This window comes from Canis lupus, chromosome 23 (assembly GCF_048164855.1).
Source record: "Canis lupus baileyi chromosome 23, mCanLup2.hap1, whole genome shotgun sequence".
Taxonomy (NCBI): Eukaryota; Metazoa; Chordata; class Mammalia; order Carnivora; family Canidae; genus Canis; species Canis lupus.
The window spans coordinates 14,408,289-14,426,003 of NC_132860.1; the positions used below are offsets into that span (position 1 = coordinate 14,408,289).

Below are 17,715 nucleotides of genomic sequence, written 5' to 3' on the forward strand. Positions count from 1 at the left end.
TCTATCTTCCCCCTTTCCTGCACTTTCATCTCTTCAGTTAGAAGTAATCTTTCCTATCTCTGACTTCGCACAACACATTATCTCTATCTCCTTATGACCTGGCTTGATTTCCCTTTGTTACTTACACATCTCATTTAAGTCAGTAGAACTTCCATATTAGTAATGCCCATATCTCCCCTAGTATTCTTACACAGTGTCTTAATCTATAAATATGTTTGATGCATAAGGATAGAATTCTTTGTGTTAATGTGATTTTCCTCTCCCAAGCCATTAGATGACAGTGCTCAAACCTTATAGTCACAAAGAAATCCCAGGCTTTAAAGTTAAATAGGGATTCTGGGTCTGTGACTTATCATTAATTTGTTGAGCAAGTATTCAACTAGAAGTCTATCTTATTCTCTTTTTTTTTTTTTTTTTTTTTTTTTTTTTTTTTTTTTTTTTAAATTTTTATTTATTTATGATAGTCACAGAGAGAGAGAGAGGCGCAGAGACACAGGCAGAGGGAGAAGCAGGCTCCATGCACCGGGAGCCCGATGTGGGATTCGATCCCGGGTCTCCAGGATCACGCCCTGGGCCAAAGGCAGGCGCCAAACCTCTGCGCCACCCAGGGATCCCTCTATCTTATTCTCTGCTGTGAAACTGTCTTAGCAAGTTACAGGGTGCAATAATAATACAACCAAAGGAACGTATTTGTTCATTGCCTCTATATAAAATTTCTCTTTATTTGTAATCTTTTTGGTACCTATTGGGATTGAAATTGTAGAAGATTTTCATTGGGGTCTGAACCTTACCTCATTCAGTCAGCTAACATTTACAAATGATTGTACAGGCAGCTGGCATTACCTTCTAGACATATAGATGCTACCAGTGCTCCCCAAATTAATATTTGATAGGCTAACTTTTTAAAAGCAAATGGTGGTGATTGCTTTATTAGATTTTTAGACTTCCTGGCTTCTTCCCCTCTTACCTTCCTTCTTTCCTTCCTCCAATAACAATGAAATGAACTAGAGGCCTCTCAAAGCAGGATAAAATGTTTTGATTTCATTATGGAACAAAGTTTCCATATTTCATCTAAAATCTTTGCTGGCCTAATTCTTGCAATGTTTCCTGGAGATTTTCTGGAACTTGGACTAGAACTTGTGAATTTTGATAAGCAGAGCACCCAACTGGCCCATAGCAAGGTTACAACTACTTTTTATTTTCCTAGTAAGTGTTGGGCTTCTTTGTAGGGAGGATAGGGTGAGCCAAATGAAACTACTGCAGACATAAGTATATATAATAACTATGAAAACAATGTATCTAAAGTGAGATTGGTGGAAACTCTACAGACCACCAGAACCTTTGGTAGGAAATTATAGCTTGTTTTGATATAGGGAAACGATTCCTGTGTGACAGACCTCTCTAAACCTAACTTGGACTACAGAATTACCTCCCTTGACCTTAGCTTGCACAAGAAAATTTTGATACTAAATCAAGATTGGTGACTTTTTGTTGTTTTTTGTTGCCTGGGGGCTCTTCTGAAGCTTCTCCCTCAGAGTCCTCGTATTACAAAAGTTCTGTTAGATCCCTCCTTTTAGAAATCCTCAAAGATTATTGGGAATTTCCAACTTGGCAAAGGGTTGGCAATAATACTTTGGCATACTGGGACAAAAACCTGTCTCCCTTACGTGTGTGATACGTGAGTGTCCTTAGATGAGGAAGAGGATAGTCACTATCCTGTATTGTGCAACAAGACTCCTCTCCTTAGCATAAACATGGGTTTGGAAAACACTTAGGTTATCGAACACGTGGGAGACTGGGAGTTTTTTTTTTTTCTTCCTCTTCTGAAACAATGATTGCAAGTTTTTCTTTTTAAGATTTTATTTATTTATGAGACAGAGATAGAGAGAGAGAGAGAGAGAGAGAGACAGGCAGAGGGAGAAGCAGGCTCCACGCAGGGAGCCCGACGCGGGACTCGATCCCGCGTCTCCAGGGTCACGCCCCGGGCCCGAAGGCGGCGGCTCAACCGCTGAGCCACCCAGGGACGGATCCCTGATTGCAAGTGTTTCAACCAAGTTCTTTCCGCGAGATCTGTTTTCATACCGAATTACTCAAACCAGGTCCTCTTTTCGCTTCCTGTGCTTGCAACACCCCCTCCCACGGCTCCTCCCCGTGCCCGAGGTCCGGCTGGGACCGAGCCTCCACGCGGCGGGCAGAGCTGCGGCGGGGCTCCCGCGGCTCGGCTCCCTGCCCTGTGCGTTCCCGGGGCGCGCGGGTCTCTAACCTCCACCGCGGGGGCTCGCCGCGCCCGGACCGCCCCCCCCCCCCGGGGGGCTCGTGCGGCGGCTGACACCCGGCAGGCCCAGGGAGGTCGGACCACCTGTGGCCGGGCGACCTTCCGCCCACGGCGCACCGCGCGACCCGGGCTCCTGCCGACGCGGGCCGAAGCGCAGCTGCGGGAGCTCCCGCCGCCACCCCGGTTCCCGCCAAGCCGGCATTTAAAACCAAACCGCCGCGGCCGGCGCGCCTCGGGACGACCGCCCTGCGCGGGCCCGCGGAGCCGACCTCGGAGCCTGCCCGGCGCGGGGAAGCGTCCTCCGGAGCGCCCGGGGGTCCCGCGCTCTTGCCCTCGCCCCGGGCTGCGGACGCGGTCCGTTTTTTCCTAACGGTGGCAGGAAGGGGAAGGAAACGCGTGGGATTCAAAGGTTTGCGGGCAGGTCGGCTCGCGGCCCGGAGGCTCGAGCATCGCGTTCCGCCCCGGGCGGACCCTCGGCGACCCCGGCCCGCCGCGCCCCGCCGCGCCCCCCGCCGCCCGCACGACGCCCACGCCCACGCCCACGCCCTCGGCGCCCCGCCCACTCCCGGGCGTGGAGCCCCGCCATTCTCGCGAGAGCTCGGCGGGCCTCGCCTCCTCGGCCTCCGGGCTCTCGCGAGAAGAGGCTTCGGAGCCGGCCTGTAACCTGCCCGGGCGGCTCTGCTGGCCGCCGCCGCCGGAGCGGCCGCACCACACGCGCCTCCCGAGGGGTCCGGTCGAGAGGGGAGCGGGGGTGTCCCGGCCGCCGCCTTCGCCTCGGGCCTCGTGGACACTCAGGAGGGACCTCAGGTTCGAGGGTGACTGGACTCAGCTGGGGAAGTCGGTGGGGGCGGCGCCGGAGGCTGGGCTTGGCTGGGCGGCGGAGGAAGGGGGCGGAGGGCGGCTGTGGCGGCGGTCGGGGCGTCCCGGTCCCGGTCCCGGTCCCGGCCCCGGCGACGAGCCCCTGCGACGAGCCCCTGCGACGAGCCCCGGGGGGGCGGCTCCGGGCTCCGGGCTCCGGCCGCCGCCGGGCGCGTGGAGGGGCGAGGACGGGACTGGGGCTCCGCGGCGCCGCGCCTGGGCCGGGCGTCCCGCGGCCTTTCCCGGGGTGAAGGCGGTGCCGTCCTCATCCCTCCTTCCCCGAGCCCGGCGGCCCCGTGCCCCGCCCCCTCTGCTGTCACGGCGGGGCCCACGCAGCGGCGTCCCGAGGGGGCGCCTCGCAGCGGGGGATGGAGCGGCAGGTAGTGCGCCTCGGGGGCCGGGGAGCGAGCTCCCCTCAGGTGCCGCGTGCGGCTTCAGGCTGTCACAGCGTCGCGTACGGCGGAGCTTTTTGTTTTCCCAACACCGCCAGGAAAGCTGCCTGCTTTTTATTTTCTCCTTCAGGTGCAAGGTCCCTAACACCTCTTTTTCTTTTTCTTTCCCCCCCCCCCCCGGGGTGCGGGGAGACCAGACGTCATTTGGTGACTTGTTAGCGTGGGGGCAGGGGGACCCATCCCTGGTCTCACAGACTTCGCACAGTACTTGTCAGAATTCAGAGTCGGTGATGAAGACTCACTAGTCCGCGCTTGCTGTGTAGCTGGAGCCTCGCTTGTCTCTTTGTGCCCTTAGCACGTGCAGGTTATTTGAAAATGTCTTCATCTTTAAGAGGCTTCGTGCTTTTTATTTCATCTCAAACAGCCCAGCACATTGACTTTTATTTGGACCATTAGGCATCCCCCACCCCTACCCCCTCCACCCCCCCCCCCCCCCACACTCAACACACACACTTGACCCAGGAGTTTTTAGAGACGAGGTTAAGGATACATTTCGAATGAAATAGACTGTAGAGATTGGGAGAAGAGGTCTAATGAGGAATGAATGCAACTATAAGCCCCCCCCCCCCGCCCCCACCAAAAAAAAAAAAAGTTTCTGTGCTGGGGGAGGCCATCCAGGACTGAGGTCCAAGCCTTGAAAATGAATATGCAGTTGTTTGAATGTAAAAGCGGAAAGCGGTGGAAGATACTTGGGAAAGGATTTGATGGTGGGTAAGGGTTAAAAAGTGCATGAGAATGATTTTTGAAGGTGTAAATGTGTGTGTGTGTGTTTTTTTAAAGTGGTTATTTATTTTTTTTAAAGATTTTATTTATTTATTTATTTATTCATGAGAGAAAGAGAGAGAAAGAAGCAGAGACACCGGCGGAGGGAGAAGCAGGCTCCATGCAGGGAGCCCGACATGGGACTCGATCCCGGGGCTCCAGGATCACACCCTGGGCTGCAGGCAGGCGCTCAACTGCTGAGCCACCCCGGCTGCCCTGTAAATGTGTTTTATAAATTTCCGTGGCATTTCTCAGAGTTTATGACCTGTCTACTATTGTTCCATATATATAAGGAGAAAGTAAAGGGAGAATCTGAAGCATGGAGGGTGGTAACAGTGCTCAATCAGGAAGGCTTTCAGTGTCTCAGCAATGTTTTGAGTTCCTTCCCCCCCCCCCCCCTTTTTTTTTTTACCTTCCAGAAAAGGTTTCAGATAGGCTTTTTACCTTTATGCCACCCTTCTATCAGTCTGAATTTTTTTTCTTTCTTACTCTTCTATGCCTTGTGAAAAATTTTTTTCTTATTGACTGTCAAGTTGCAAACCAGCAAGATCTGCTTTGTGGTTTTTTTTTACGTTTACGTGACTTGGTGAAGTGTGAGAGCGAGCTGGAAAATATGCACCTTTTATAGAAATAGGTTATGAATAGCAAACTCGCATGCCTTCAAGTACCAGGCAGATGAAAATGAGTGAACTGCACTAGAGAGTTTATGCTTCATCTTAGACGGCCATCAGTTATCAGGTCCAGCTGATGAGTGCTGTACATGAATGTGGGTCCAGTTTTCAGCTTTATTCTTTTCTTTCTTTTTTCTTTTTTTAAGATTTTATTTATTTATTTACTCATGAGAGACACAGACAGAGAGGCAGAAACACAGGCAGAGGGAGAAGCAGGCTCCCTGTGGGGAGCCCGATGCGAGACTCCTTCCCAGGACCTGGGGATCATGACCTGAGCTGAAGTCAGATGCTCAACCGCAGGGCCACCCAGGTGTCCCAGAGTTTTCAGCTTTCTTAATAGAACACAGGAAATTTGATTTTTGCTTGAAGTCTCTTGCTTGTTAAAAATATTGACAGCTGCTTAAAAATAACTTAATGTGGCCCAACCAAACCCAAACCTGTCAGTTGTATCTTGTTTTCCAGTTTTGGACCCCTGTTATAGGTCAAAATGAATAAATTTTACAACTGGAAAAAAAAAAGATTTAAAGCAAATATGCCAATTAGTTTGAAATTTCAAACATAGGAGGAATTGAGAATAATGTCAAGTCTAATTGAAAATAGTAGAAAAATTTAATAGTTAAATTTAATAGCCTTGAAGTACAAATGGAATTGGTACTTTAAAAAAATGTTTTAATTATGGAAACAACCGCAGAAGAACTAAGGTTCTGTGTAAAGTTGATTTATAGGTATCTTGTATGGGAGTTGATTTACTGAGGGCCCTTATTTTACTTGTAATTAGTAAGTGAAATTCAGGAACCCTCTGTAACTCATCTATAGTTCTGAATGTTTATTGGTTGCTCTGCCATCCCACATTTCGTTCTCATTGACTTTTACTGGAAGTAATATTAGTTTCTTGAGTTCTGTTCCTGGCAGATGGGGTGAGGGGAAGGTATATAGGGGTAGTAAGAAATGGGATGGGGAGAGTATGATGTGAAGCAGGCACTCAAGTTCCTCTTCTTTACATTGTACATTAAAAAATTGATTCGCATTAGCTACTTTTTCTTGTAAGAATAGTAACTGACTAAACAGTGCATTACACATGGTAGAGCTTAGTGATATTTGTAGAATTAAACCCCATGGATTAAAGCACATTTACCCATTAGTGGGAAATACTTTAATCACATAATCTGATTCATATTTAGTTGGACTGAGGGGAACGGAAGTTTAGAGGTCAGATCAAGAAAGAGACCTTAGGCATATTGAAGGCAAGATGGAGGTCTTTGAAGGGGGTAAGGGTGAGAGAGGAGACTAGGTGAGGGAGAGAGCTTTGAAAAGGAAGATAAAATTGTCAAGTACCTTTTCATCTGTTGTCTAATTTTACAAAGAGCTCTGTTTTTTACAGCTAAATTTACTGTGACTCTTACAAAGACTACAGAGAATACTGGTTTTTCAAGAGGACCTCTTTGGTAGTTTGATTTTCTTCCTTTTAACCCAGTCTCCTCAGGTCAAACTAGTATAATCTCTCTTCATCCAATCCCTTCTCTCTCTAGTATGGGGAGTGAAACAGGAGATCTGTATTATGTTTGTGAGGTGTTGCTGTTAAGAGTGTAAAACATTCTGAAGAAACTGTTGTATACTTGTGGAGATTATGTTTATTGAAGGGGCAAACATCATTTTTCCCTCCCCATGTTTCTATCATGATTTGTAAAGTAGATCTTGGAAGTAGCTTTCCCCCTTTTTTTTTACCCTCTGAAATGCCTTCCAAAGAAAGCGTTAGGTGAATCTAAGAGAAGAGATTGAGTGTTTTTGCTCAGGGCCTCTTGGTTCTGTTTTTTGGAACTCCCAGTTCTTAGGATATACATTCTCTGTTTGTATGGTGGATTTATCTGAGCAAGCTGGGCCTATGAGGGAAAGGAAAAGGAATATCTACAAATCTAAGTAAGTTTATTTGTTTTTTAAAGATTTTATTTATTTGATAGAGAATGAGCAGTGGGGAGGGGCAGAGGGAGAGAGAGAGAGAGAGAAGCAGACTCCCCACTGAGTAGGAAGCCCAACTTGAGGCTCCATCCGAGGACCTGGAGATCATGGCCTGAGCCAAAGGCAGACGCTTAACCTACTGAGCCACCCAGGTGCTCCTGAGTAAGTTTAATTTACGTTTGAAGTAATAGGAAGCTTTCTTTTGGCCACTGGTTTTAGCTGTATTTTTATCTTTATTTGTCTGACTCCTGTATTTTGCTTCTTTGTTGGTAATGAACCCACAGTGAGGGAGGAAGAGGTAGTTATAGATTAATAAAGGAAGAATTATTTAAGAATTTTTTTCTCCTTTTGGATAGAATGTTTATTAGAGTATAAGCTAATGTTGCATTTCTACTCTGGCTTGCTCTGGTTTACTTTGGCATCCTTGAAACACAATTCCTTGCTAAGCAGGTAGCAATCTAGAGCACAGAGATGGAAGGCAATCAGAATTCAGAGATCCTCACTGGGAGAGGATTAAGAGGTTTGTAAATGTTAGTTGTGGGTGATGGCAATACAGTGAGTTGAGTACTTGAAATAGTACAAACTCGAACATAGAAGAAGAAAGATTTTAGGTGGAGTATGTGATCTTATGTCATAGTAGATTGCTAAAGATGAGTAAGATGCTAAAAGATATCTTTGCCAGTGAAAGCATCTTTCTTTGTCCTTAATTGCTAGTTTCTATTTTTCTGTTTGAAATGTAGAATATCTGGTGCCTGGTACTTATTTTTATCTTTATAGTGAAATGAGTTATCTATTAACATTTTTGGTCACAAATTGAAATTAAGGTTTGGTATTTGGTTGGGGATGAGAGTCTCATACTGAATCATTGATTGAAGTAATTGATTAGAAGGTATGAGTAACACTTCTGGGGTCATTTTAAATTGCAAATATTTCTGCTTGTAATACCTTATTTGGGATCATTTAGATCTGGATTTATTTACTTATTAAAAATCTTTTATTTATTTATTCATGAGAGACAGAGAGGCAGAGACACAGGCAGAAGGAGAAGTAGGCTCCATGCAGGGAGCCCGATGCGGGACTTGATTTCCAGACCCGGGATTACGCCCTGGGCTAAAGGCAAACGCTCAACCGCTGAGCCACCCAGGCGTCCGTAGACCTGGATTTAAAGCCAGTTGTTAGCTCTATGAGGTTACTTAACCTTTATAAGCCTTTGTTTCCTCACATGAAAAATGTAGAGAGAGCACAAATGTCAGGAGATTAAGAATGAAATAAAATATGTAAATGTACGATGTAAATAGTAAAGTGAATATCACTTGTTAGCACTTTGTTCTGTGTTTATGCTCAGAAAATAGCCTGTGATCTTGAAACAGATCATTCAGGCAAATTTGCTTGTATATCTGGCCATCTCTTGGAGGGAAACAAGTTCCAATGGCTGTTACAGCCTTGCCATATGACTCTTCCACTAGGAATTACTAATTTTTTTTTTTTCTTTTTCTTTATTCTGGTCAACACTGAACGATAGAAAGCTCTTTTTCTTGCTTTTCTTGTTGGTGTCCATTGACCAATAGCTGGTATTCAATGTAATTTGAATGCCAAGTGGAATAGTGGCAAAAAGGGGAGGGAGAATACATTGAATGGGGAGATGATTTTTACACTTTAAAAGTCCTCTTGGGACGCCTGGGTGGCTCTGTGGTTTAGCGTCGCCTTCTGCCCGGGGCGTGATCCTGGAGACCTGGGATCGAGTCCCACGTCGGGCTCCCTGCATGGAATCTGCTTCTCCCTCTGCCTGTGTCTCTGCCTCTCTGCTTCTCTCTGTGTCTCTCATGAATAAATAAATAAACTCTTAAAAAAAAAAGTAATCTATTGGGATACTGTTATTCTAAATATAAAATTATTTTTATTAATTTGTATTATTTCCCTTTTGTTTCTACGACTGTTGCTACTATAGCAGGTGAGTAGAAAATTATCCTATGTTTTTATTTATGGACTACATTAAATCTCACCTTAAAAGTAAGCTTTAAAGTTCAGATACCTCAGAATCTGAATCTGAGATCTCAGGTGCAAAATTGTGCAACAAAATAGCATTTTCTTAATTCTTGAATGGTCGTACAAATAGTGCTTAATTATTTCATTCAGGGCAGTGTGCTTTATGCAATGCAAGATTGAATTTGATTTTCCTTACACCTAGAGAGCAAACAATACAGCGTGCTCTGTCCTTTTGGTTCTCATTTGTTAGAGTTTTCTTAAAAAGTTCCTGTAAGATGGTAACTGTGGAGCACTGTTGTTTCTTTCTAATGGGGTATTCCAAATTGCTTGAGTTTCTCCTTTGAAAAAGAATGTCGAGTTATTAGAAAGTAGTGGAAGTTCTAAAACCATAATACTCAAAGTACTTTAAATCACGAATACTCTAATTTTTGGAAGAGCAAATTAACCCTCTTTCTGATTTCAATAGAAGTTATTGGCTGGTAGTGGGGAAAGCTGAGACTAGAATACAGATCTGTAAGTCTCCTGATTCTGAGTGGTTTATATCAGCCATCTCCTTAATGGGCCATATGTACTTCTGGGAGTGTATGGAAAACTTATTTGTTGTGCCATTTGAAAGAATAAATAGAACTTCCATTTATATATTTTTTACTTAATCCCTTTTTCATTTCTGTTTTGTTTGTGTATTTATGTAGTATGTATGTAATACTGGTATGACAGTACATATGCATTATTTATATACATGTATATGTATATAGCTGTTAAGTTATTTGAAATCAAAACATAAGAAAGGAGAAAGTGTCATATTTTAGAAGAAAAGTGATATCTTCCATCATTGCTTTCATTTATCATTCATCAGTGAATGATATTTAACAGTAGTCTTGAACACTTGTTGGTTTTGAAATTGTTTTACAGTGAGTACTTTGAAAATTACTTATAAAAGTATATTTTTTGGAGTAATTTCTTTTCAGCTATAAAAGTATAATGCATTGCATGCGATTTGAGATATTTAGCAAAGAGCAAGGAAGAAAATGACACTGTAATACCATGGCCCAGTGATAATTGCTTCCATCCCCTCCCTCCCTTATCTCTCTCCGGACCCCCATCCATTCTCTTTTTCTCTCTCTGTCTCTCTCACACACACACACACACACACACACACACACACATACATACAATTGGGATCGTTCTGTTTGTAGTGACTTAAAATTTTTATTTTGAGACAATTAAAAGAAAATTTGAATTATAGATGCATAGATTTAAAAATTAACATTTCCTTCCTCCTCTTTTCTCTCCCTTTCCTTCTATCATCATAAATGCTCTGATAAACTATGTTAGGATAAAATTTTTAAAAGTAGGGATTCTTGTGTATGATATGATACCCTGTGAGTTTTATAGTTTATATTCCCACAAACTTGAGTAGCCATTTTCTCTGTACTTCAGCCATCACTGATTATCATTAAAACCAACCAACAAACCTTTGACAATTTGATAGGTTAAACATCTCAGATTTAACGTGGCTTTTTTATATTACTAGTGAGATTGAATATTTTTTCTTTTTCACCCACTCATATCCTCTTTATAAATTGCTAGTCCATGAACTTTGCTTGTAGTGTTCACATATTTTAATATGGATATGTAAATATTATATATTTAAGGTTTTAATTCTTTAATTTGTATTGTAAAACTTTTTGTAGTTTTTCATTGTTATTTTATTTGAATTTTTATATAGTCTAACCTAATGCTTTTTTTTTTTTTTTTAAGATTTTATTTATTCATTCATGAGAGGCACAGAGAGAAGCAGAGACATAGGCAGAGGGAGAAACAGGCTGCTTGAGGGGAGCCCAATGTAGGACTCGATCCCAGGACCCTGGGATCGTGACCTGACCCAAAGGCAGACACCCATCCGCTGAGCCACCCAGGTGTCCCTAACCTAATGCTTCTTGAAGCCTGTGTATAGTTCTAATTTTAATCCCTGATGAAATTTTCAGTAGTTTTTGTTGAGAATATTAGCATAATTGGCTGGCAGCACATTCCTGTTTCTCAAACTAGCAGTCTTTGGCTTGATGGTGTTTTCTTTGATTTGAGGCTTAGAAATTCCTTCTTTCCTCTGAGAGCTAGATAAGTATTCACTTAAATTTAAATTTTCTCCTTGATTTTTGTTTTGTTTTAAGATTTTATTTATTCATGAGAGATGCAGAGAGAGAGAGAAAGAGAGAGAGAGAGGCAGAGACACAGGCCGAGGGAGAAGCAGACTCCATGCAGGGAGTCTGATGTGAGACTTGATCCCCAGTCTCCAGAATCAGGCCCTGGGCTAAAGGCGGCACTAAACCGCTGAGCCACCTGGGCTGTCCTTTTTATTTTATTTTTTTAATTAATTAATTAACTAATTTATTTAATTTATTTTTTATGGTTTTATGTTGTACTATGGAATTTTTAATGTGGAATTTGGGAGAGAGAACATGAAGAGGGAGAGGATGTTCTTTTTTTTTTTTTTTTTTAAATATTTTATTTATTTATTCATGAAAGACACACAGAGTGAGGCAGAGACACAGGCAGAGGGAGAAGCAGGCTACATGCAGGGAGCCCGATGTGGGACTCCATCCTGGGTCTCCAGAATCAGGCCCTGAGCCGAAGGCAGATGCTCAACCACTGCCACCCTGGCATCCCGGGAGGGGATGTTCTCCTCAAATAGTTAAGCAGTTAATTTATGTAGAACCTGTCTAACCTTGAATCTGTCTATAATCCACCTATGTATTTCTTATCGATTTGAAATGCTACAACCGGCACTTTTATTTTCTGGTATAGCATCTTGATGAGTTGTGTATTAAATTTGAGAGACAGTATAGTATGGTGGAAAAAAAATTGATTTTGACTACAGAGATGCGTATCTGTGTCTTGGTTTATTTATTAGTTATATGACATTAGGCAAATAACATAATCTCTTTAAGTTTAAGCCAATTTCTCATTGTTTAAAAAAGCTACCTCTTGTGTCTTATAGGATTGATATGTCGATTAGTATAGATAATATATATGAAATTCCAACTTATTACTCAAGATTCCCTGAATTAGGTGCATCTAGAAGACCCTGTGCCTCAATCCTACTTTAAAAACCTCACTAAATGGGCAGCCCGGGTGGCGCAGCGGTTTAGCGCTGCCTGCAGCCCGGGGTGTGATCCTGGAGACCCGGGATCAAGTCCCACGTCGGGCTTCCTGCATGGAGCCTGCTTCTCCCTCTGCCTGTGTCTCTGCCTCTCTCTCGCTCTCTCTGAATAAATAAATAAATAAATCTTTAAAAAAAAGAAAAAAAGAAAAATCTCACTAAATGTTTTGGAGTTCATTTAATGCTGAAACGTATTTAATCTACCGCCAGTCTGGTAAACTTCCCAAAGGAGGATGGCTTCACCATTTTCTTCATTTTGATTTGTTTTGGTCATTACTTACTATTCTAGATGGAGGTATTAAATAAGAAGAGGTGAATGAATTTGAGTGACATGGCAGTCCTCCTTATTGCTATAAATCTGCAATTACATTTATAATGTACATCTACTGTTTATTTAAATAAAACCAAAGAAACACTAAATCGTGCAGTTTAGAACATGGTAGTTATAGGCTTTTTAGTTATTTATTTAGAATATATAAATACATGATTCAAGTATCAAAACTATATAAAATGGATACTCAAAAGTGTTGTTGCAGCTGTATTGCTTTCACTTCATTTCCATCCTGCTCCTGTAGGTAACTATTTTTATTAGTGTCTTATTTATCTTATTAGAATTCTTTTTGCAAAAATAAACAAATATGTGTATATTTGTATTTATGTATATATGGTTATATTTATTTAATTTATTCACAAAAGGTAACAAGCTGTATTACGTGTTCTTGTTTTTTTTTTCCCTACATAACAATATATCTTGGATACTGATCCATAATTATACATGGGGTCTCCCTTATTGTTTTTTGTTTTTTTTAAAGGTAGTGTGCACAGGGGCGGCAGAGGGAGAGGGAAAGAGAAAGAATCTTAAGCAGGCACCACCAATGAGGCAGGGCTCAATTTCATGACCTCAGCCAAAATAAAGAGCTTAACCAACTGAGCCACCCAGGTGCCCCTCCCTTCTTTTTTATTGTGTAGATGTACCACATTTTATTCATTTAGCCTTTGTTGATGCACATTCAGATTGTTTTCAGTCTTTAGCAATTACAAACAAGTCTACTGTGAATATTTTGATTAGTATTTGTGGAGTTGTATCTTCTGGATAGATTCTTAGAAGTGAGGCTGGTAAACATTTGTATAATTTAGATATTGTAAAATTCCTTTCCAAGGGGGTTATATCATTTTGTTTTTCATTAGCAGTGTATGAGAATGCAGAGAATATCTGTTTCTCCAGTCTCACCAGTAGAATATATGGTCAAAATTTGGGGTATATTCTTTCATTTCTCTTATGAGGTAGAATGAACATATTTTCATAGGTTTAAGGCTATTTGCCTTTATTTATTTTTAATTTTTTTTAGAAATTTTTTAAAAGATTTTATTTATTAATGAGAGACACAGAGAGAGAGAGTGCGGCAGAGACACAGGCAGAGGGAGAAGCAGGCTCCATGCAGGGAGCCCGACGTGGGACTCGATCCTGGGTCTCCTGGATCAGGCCCTGGGCTGAAGGCGGCGCTAAACCACTGGGCCACCCGGGCTGCCCTATTTGCCTTTATTTTTGTGAGAATTTCCCATGTCTTCTGTGTATCCTCTATTTTGGAGGGAGAATCTGTCTTTTTTGTTTCTCTTTTTAAAGAGTTCTTTATATAGTAAAAGGTATTTTTTAAGTTTTGTTATTTCCATCTATTTCTGGATGTTTTATCCTGTTCTTTTGGTTTGTCTATTCATATACCAGTACAACCGACTTTTAGTTTTTGAAATGAGCCTTAATCTCTGAATATAAGAAAATAAATTTTACTTTATTAAAGTTGAACACTACCTGTAATATTAAGACACAGATAGTGTGTATGTATGTGTGCAAGTATTTTGTCTCAAGGCAAATTTTAGATTCCTTAAAGTGAAGCATTTAGAGGAAAAATAACGTTTTTTTTTTTTTTTCAGGGGGAAGGTGCTGAATTTTGCCTCTTACTGTGCTGGCATGTATGGTAGTTATAAGACACATACTGGTCTTTAAATTTAGAGTAAATAAAATGGAAAATTAAGAATTTCTTCAGTTGCAGAATATTCCAGGTGTTTAGCCACATATGGTTAGTGGCTGCTTTTTGAGTAGTGTAGAAATAAAACATTTTCATTATAATACAAAGTTCTTTTGGATAGCACTGCAGTCTACAACTTGAATCATACTTAGGGCCTTTTCTAGCCTATTGAGTTGGTGGCAGATAAACAAGCAAAAATTTGAAAGGAATAGAAAGTAATGGGAATAATGAATGGGCAAAATGGAACAGCACATAACTAAAGCTTATTTGAAGAAAATATGTAACTTATTTTAAAAGTCTCACGGAGGAAAAAAATTGATTAAAATTCTGTTTAAAGGGGTCAGGGAGGAAAAAAGAAAACATTATTTAAGAGTCTGACTTTGTTTAAGGATGCTGGTTCTTAGGAGTTGAATGTAATCTCCTTTGATTTAGGCACTTCATCAGCTTACTGGAGATTTGCCTATATTAAATTTTATGCCAAGGTGATTTGTTTCAATTAAGATGTTTCCAGTTTTGAAGGCAGTATTATTTGGTCAGAGAAGAAAAGGAAAAAGGGATGTAGGTACAGAAAACGAAAACTTAAGATTTCTTTAGAATATTAAAAAAAAAAATCATGTCTTTTAGTAAATTTAAAAATTCGGTACAGTAAACAGCATCTAGTGCTTTACAGTGCTATCCATGTAATGCAGCTAATTAGAAAATGGGTAAGATATGGAAAGATTTTCAAACATTGATCTGTTTAAGATGAGGAAAAACAAATGAAACATTTCTTAAAGTGTTAATATCTTGAATAATAAGTCAGCAAATTTGAATAGAAATTCTGTAAAAATTGTAAAGTTAGTTACCTCAGAGATTTTATCTCTGGGTCACTTCTATAAAAACAAGGGCTGATTGTGAGTTGACTTTGGAAGTCTTACATTTTGTTGGATTAGATAAGGAAGCCCTTTAAATAGATAATGTACCTTTAAACTTTTAATGAGAATTCCATGCAATCTTATTAAATCTCTGAGTTATCTCTAGCAAAATGCCTGAAGATGTGCTCAGTACTTAATGGATTTTGAATGAAAACATAAATCAGTTATACTTGATATCATGGAACTAGTTACACAAAATTTTGTCAGATATAATCTAGTATAAAAATATCCTGAATAAAGTTCTCAGTTTTATTTACTTGCCTTACTTTAACTTCAGCCAATCAGAAAACGACAAGCCTTGACAATTGAAAGAGCTTCTGTGAAATTGACAGGTAGCTTTGAGGAATATTTTGGGGAAATTTAAGGATCATTTGATAATATTTTTAAAAGTTTTTTAAAGATTTATTTATTTATTAGAGAGCGAGAGAGAGTGCACAAGCAGGGAGAACACAGAGAGGGGGGAGAAGCAAACTCCCCAGAGTAGGACCCGGATATGGGACTTGTTCCTAGGACCCTGAGATCCATCATGACCTGAGCCAAGGCAGAGGCTTAACTGACTGAGCCACTCAGGTGCCTTAAAAATGTTTTCAAGGATGTTTCTTATACTTTCCCTTTTTTAACTCCACTTTCTTAGTGTATATTTCCTAATAGCAGGTATTAGCATTCAAAATTGAATTGCTATAATTTTTGCACATTTGAGGGTGGGGTTCACATAACTGGTGCTCTTTACCATAACTAAAACATGGATATAATTATATGATACTATTCTTTTTTAAGACAATCTTCACAATTGGATTTCTTCACAATTTGGACTTCTCTCCTAGTGGATTGTGTTAAAATGAAATGCCTTTCAGTTTCTTTCATCTTAAATTTAATTAAAACATTTTGTAAAAGCTTACATATAAGTTATACTAAGCTGTGGGAACATAATGTGAATCATGCTTTGTTCTTGTCTTCAAGGATCTTACAGTTTAATGGGAGACATGTAGCAAGAAACTTCTACCAATGCGTAATGGTGTTTAGGACATGCTACCTGAGTATATGGCACCTTGGCATATTGAATACTTTAAGCTGAAGGAATTTGAGAATCAGCATATACAGCATGGACTTTCTGACTTGCCTCTGAAGCAGGTCAAAAACCCTCATGAGAGGTGTCCTCCCTTTACCCTGAGGGAAGGAGCATCCTTAGCTCTGAAGATGAAGGGACAGAGAGGAATCTGAGGAACAAGTCTTGCTATTGAGTTTCCCTTAGTTTGTTATACTCAGCTCATACTCTTTGTCCTGTTACATCTTTCCACAACTTTCCACTCTTCATCAAATAATAAAAAAGAACACTCAGGTTTAATCATTTCTTGAGGTTTTCATTTCCTTATGAAAGTTCCCAGGTCATGTAAAACCTTATTAAATAAATTTGTATGCTTTTCTTCTGTTAATCTTTTGTTACAGGGGTCCCAGCTGAGAACTTAGAACAGTAGAGGAAAAATATATTTTTTTCTCTTCTACAATATGTATTCATTAGCAGTAAGAAACAAAAAACTACACTTAAGCAGTAAAATTAAATAGGGAAGAAAATTTCTGTAACAGTGCTACTTCCAAATACTTTATTGTAGATCCCGCTTCCATTATTATCATTATGCAGACAGCATGTGTTATATTCAAATAGTATAAGGAATACAATGAAAAGTCTCTCATTCCGGCCTTTCTGCAGAGGCAACCAGTTATAAGTTTTATGTGGTATTTATAGCCATTTTAAAAACATATGCACACATGGACGTTTGCATATCTATTTCATTTTATTTATTTTTTTTAAAAGATTTTATTTATTTATTAATGAGAGACAGAAGGGGCAGAGACATAGGCAGAGAGAGAAGCAGGCTCCATGCAGGGAGCCCGATGCCGGACTTGATTCCGGGACTCCAGGATCACACCCTGAGCTGAAGGCAAATGCTCAACCACTGAGCCACCCAGGCATCCCTCATTTTATTTATATTTTAAAGTAAGCTCTGTGGCCTACATGGGGCTTGAACTCACACCTCAAGATTAAGAGTTGCATGCTCTACCAACTAAGCCAGCCAGGTGTCCCATTTGTGTATATATTTTAAAAAAATCTTGGAATACATAACACACATCTGTATCTTGCTTTTTAGTGTAACTATATCTTGGAACATTTTCCTTATTAGTGTGCATATTATCTATCTCATTTTTACTGATTGCGTGATATTGTGCAGATTTTTAACCAAGTTTTTTGGAGTTTTTTTTCTTTTTTTTAAAGATTTTATTTATTTATTCATAGAGACAGAGAGAGAGAGGCAGAGACACAGGCAGAGGGAGAAGCAGGCCCCATGTAGAGAGCCTGACATGGGACTCGATCCAGGGTCTCCGGGATCATGCCCCGGGCCTGCGCCACTGGGGCTGTCCTGGAGTTTTTTTTCTTTATTTTTTTATTTTTATTTTTTTTCTGGGAGAGAGTGTGTGGGGAGAGGCAGAGGGGAGAATCTGCAAGCAGGCCTCCTTCTGAGCACTGGGCTCGATATTACCACCCATGAGATCATGAGCTGAGCTAAAACCAAGAGTTGAACACTTAACTGACTGAGCCACCCGGGTGTCCTTAACCAATTTGTTTTTGATGAATATTTAGGTTGGTTCTAGGTTTTTGC

The 17,715-nt window shown here is 40.9% G+C and overlaps 1 protein-coding gene across 6 annotated transcripts in view; it reads left to right on the forward strand.

Annotated features, from left to right (window-relative positions):
* The first annotated feature begins 2,859 nt into the window (after positions 1-2,859).
* The window catches only part of BTBD10 (BTB domain containing 10), a 77,555-nt gene continuing 62,699 nt past the window's right edge, over positions 2,860-17,715 (forward strand). For 4 of the 6 annotated variants that reach the window (XM_072794022.1, XM_072794025.1, XM_072794023.1 and 1 more), the window contains exon 1: positions 2,914-3,082. The gene's annotated coding sequence lies outside the window, so the exon portion shown is untranslated. Of the gene's footprint in view, positions 3,083-17,715 lie in introns of all 6 variants that reach the window. The other 2 variants (XM_072794021.1, XM_072794024.1) reach the window with 2 other exon arrangements.